The sequence below is a fragment of the Chenopodium album genome, chromosome 3 (assembly GCF_948465745.1).
Source record: "Chenopodium album chromosome 3, dcCheAlbu1.1, whole genome shotgun sequence".
Classification (NCBI taxonomy): Eukaryota; Viridiplantae; Streptophyta; class Magnoliopsida; order Caryophyllales; family Amaranthaceae; genus Chenopodium; species Chenopodium album.
Genome location: NC_137836.1, coordinates 34513332 through 34517474, shown reverse-complemented (window position 1 = coordinate 34517474; position 4143 = coordinate 34513332). Strand labels below are relative to the sequence as shown.

General features: G+C 34.0%; 1 long non-coding RNA gene across 1 annotated transcript; it reads left to right on the top strand.

The window, feature by feature from the left end:
- The first annotated feature begins 612 nt into the window (after positions 1 to 612).
- On the top strand, positions 613 to 1720 carry LOC145613187 (uncharacterized). Its single transcript, XR_014106886.1, has 2 exons — positions 613 to 1108; positions 1553 to 1720. It is a non-coding gene; the product is annotated as an uncharacterized LOC145613187 (long non-coding RNA).
- Positions 1721 to 4143: the final 2423 nt, after the last annotated feature.

Genomic DNA, 4143 nt, shown 5'->3' with positions numbered 1-4143 from the left:
AGCTTAATCTTGACTGAACCCTTCGGGTCACACTCAAGCAACTAACGATCCGACACGACGAATTAATTCGGAAGGAATTAACGTGTCACTCGAGTAATTAATATTTAGACGTCGGAAATCGAACTTGGAGCGTCGAAACTGAGCGTCGTAAGCCGAGTCAAATTAATTAAAGACGAGACGATATAATAACTATTTAATCAACAATTTACCAAAATACCCATAACATAGGAATGCCTAGAGAAAACCAAAGCCTAGGGGCATTTGGTATAGCTAAGGTGGCTAGGAAGCGCACCAAGCACAGCCTAGGCTGCACTACCACAAAATAGGGAATAAGTAACACACTATATACAACTGTCAAGCTAGATAGGCGATCTCTAGACATATACAAATCGCCTATGTAAGTTAAGCGTTTTGTAGGTTAAAACTTATAGATCGCCTGTTCAACTTAACCGCTCTATATGATTTATCCCAATTTTTACACTATGCAATATAGATCGCCTCTTTCAGTTAACCGTTCTATAAGTTTTTTTTTTTTAAAAAAAAAGTAAAAAAAAAAAAAGCCCACAATCCACCTAACCCTAAAAATATGACTGAGTAAAGCCGCCCCCTCCATCTCCTTTTCTCTTTCTTTTTTTTTAAATCTAAATCATTTATCATCTTCCCCCAATCTCCATTTTCCTCTCATTCTCTCTCCTCTTCCCCCATTAAAATCCTTATGCACCGTACTGTTGTACCACCACCGAGCCTCAAGCGTCCACCATCGAGCCTCAAGCGTCACTGAGCCATAATCTATCGAGCGTCCAACAACGATAGATTGTTGTTTTTGGTTTCAATTTAAATTTCTGATTATAATATTTGTTGTTTTTGTTATTACTTAGATCTGTTTTATTTTTAGTTCTTTTTGGTTTCAATTAAAATTTCTGACTATAATTTATTTGTTATTTTTTTGTGATTCAATTGCATTCAAATTAGTTTCAGCGAAGTGGTAATGCTCTGCTCGAATGCCGCTGTCGATCGAGTCGTATAAGCCGCCGTCGTTAGGTCTGGGTCTGTTGAAATGAGGTGTTGCTACTTCAGAACAGATTGTGAAGTGTAAAGATGTATAAAGGTATGGTATATGAAGGGTAATCTCATTGTGTTCGAATTTAATGTTTAAATCCGTTTTTTGGTTGTTTTAAAGTGAATAATTTTTTTGGGTTTTTTTCGATCTATAGTTCATGATTTAATTTGAATTCAAGTTTTTGATTTTTATTTTATAATTTTGTTTTACTTCTAATTACGAGTAGTTTAGATCTGTTTTGGTTTCATGTTATAAACTGATAACTTCTGATTTTCATTTTTTATCAATTGATTTTTATGTTTTATAATTTATGATTTGCATGATTTTATCAATTGATTTTCATGTCATAATTCCGATTTCCATCTCTTATCAATTGATTTATTTTCACGTAATAATTTATGAATTTTATCTTTTATCAATTGATTTATATGACATAAATGGGATTATTTTCTGATTTTAAAACTTGATCTGCGGTTGTTTGGTACGGTGTAGGTTTTCTATTTTTGAGCTTGGTGGAAGCGTGGTGGCCTGAATGATTGCGGTGCAATATAAGTCGGTGCTTTTCGATCTAGAGCTGTTAGCATATTGATAATTAATTAGCTATGTTAGAAACCTTGTAGCATAATTTTTTTTCTAAGGATTGAAATACTTGTATTCTAATTTTTTTTATAAATAAAATGTTATTGTTATGGTGTTTTATTTATTACGTATAAATTATTATTATTATTGTTATTATTATAATAATAATAATAATAATAATAATAATAATAATAATAATAATAATAATTTTTTTTATTTAAAAAAGTGACAAATAGAGAGCGCCTATCTATGATAGGCGTTCTGGTTTTATGTAGCTATAGAGCGCCTTTCCTAAGATGACAACTCTCTTTTCTTTGTTGTTTATTCACTTTGTACCTTAAATATGAAGCGCCTATTTTAGATAGGCGATCTGTATTGTGTTAGATATAGAACGCCCCAAAGAGGCGTTCTGTTGACTTTATAGGGAACCCCCTCAGAAGAACGCCTCTATATTGCTTGTTTTAGGCGTTCTATATTCATGTTTTTGTAGTAGTGCTGGCTGGTGCGTGCTAGCGCAGCAAGGCTAACATGGCACACTCACAGCCGCAGTTGTTATGGCGTGCCAGCAAGCTAGCAAGGCGCGCAGATAGAAGCAGCAACTACGGTGCGCCATGGTGCTAGTTGTGCTTGCGAGGAAGTTCGGGGGAGCTGCTAGCAGCATATGCGCGTGCTAGCGTGTGGTCAGCATAATTATGCGGCATGGGGCGCCAAGCCCTGCAGCAAGCAACAAGGAAACTTGCTGGGCTGGGGTGCAAGCATGGTCCCCCCTTTCCCTTGTGGTCCTTACCTAACTTCTCCTCTAGATGTGCCACTTGTTGATTAATTAGTTGTTGGTTATTTTCTTTTGTTTTGGATTTAAAAATAAAAGTAGAAAATTGATTTTACTAACTCTCCTACATTGATGGGAGAGTGGATTTCTCTCTTGAATTTCCCTATAAATACCCAACTTGGGATGTGGGAAAACTCATCACTTGAGTAAGAGCTCAATTAGGCATCTACACTTGAGAGAAAACCTATAAGCTCAATAATTACCTGGTTAGTCTTTTTGGTCGGCTTGGCTAACTTCCAAGTATTGGACCAGTCGGGTCGAGTTGTGGGTGGACTTTCGTAGAGGTCCTTGCCATTTGTGAGGCTCGGCTTTTCTCAAGTAAGAGCTCCATCCAGTTGAGCGAAGCACATAACAAGGGTAATTTAGTCTTTTCTTCATTCTTGTTATTTATGTATTTTATTATATTAATTGTAAGTTTATTCTTGGGCTAGAGATTTTTTTCCGCGGTGAGTGGGACTCATTGAAACCCAACACTAAGTTAGTAAGTGATACATCATTGATATAATATTGAATTAATGTAAATGGGATTTTTATGTTGACTTATAGGTGATTAGGATTGTAAAATATATGCTGAATTTAGTCTTTTTACCATGGTTTTTTTTTTTTTTTTTTTTTTTTTTTTTTTTTTTTTTTTTTTTTACTGAATTAGCATTATAAGCATGTAAGCAAAAAAAAAAAATATGTATTGTCGACAAATTTTTTATATTTAAGCTACAAACCACATAACTAGGGAAATTACATAAATCAATTACAAGTATGTCAAATTGATGACACAGAGAAGATGATGTTGTTGTTACCACCGTCATGGATGAACTTCTTAGTCGACTTACACGGTCCTTCAAAAGGTCATCTCGCTCCTCAACACTTTAATTTTGTGATTACCCAATTCATATTTTTTCAATTTGATGAATTGGGATTTTGTTGTTAAATGAAAATGTTTTTTTATTTGCCTATATTGGTGTGATCATAATTTTTATTCTTCAATTATCAAGCATTGTCATTTGAAGACCTTGAAGTGCTCAGGTGCATTCTCTCATATATGAATCAACTAATTAGAAAATAATGAATCCGAGCTTGCCATAAAATGCTGATTCATACTTCTTATTAAAGAATGATCAATTGTTTCTTTTATTAAAGACGTTACCTTATTATTGGTAAAGGATTTCAAGGTCTTCTGTTATATGTATGTAGTTTAATGTTGTGTTTGGGTGTAGATCATGCTGAAAAATGTGGATCATGCAGAAGTTTGTGGCTTGGAAATTTGTCTAATATTTGAAACTTGATTCTATTGTGTTTGACTTTGAAATTGACATTATGTAGCTCAAGTAATTGTATAATTATTGTTTAATTATTTAGGTTCTGAGTTTAGTGCTTAATTAGTGTTATTTTTGGGGATTATTTGCTATATATTCTGTATTTGAGCATATTTTATTTCAGTTTTTTCACTTGGTATTTCACTTATGCATTCTGTATTTCCCCGGATTACCATCAATGTTAATGAGGCTCCACCTGGATTGAAATCAATCCGTAGCTTTAGATTCCCTGATCAGATCTGGCAAAGTACACGATTCGATAACACTTCTCAATGAAACTTTTAGCTTGTTATTGCTGTTATTTGGGCAACTTTTGTACCATTTTTTTTCCTCTGTAATCTTTTTCTTGTTGCATCTTGTCA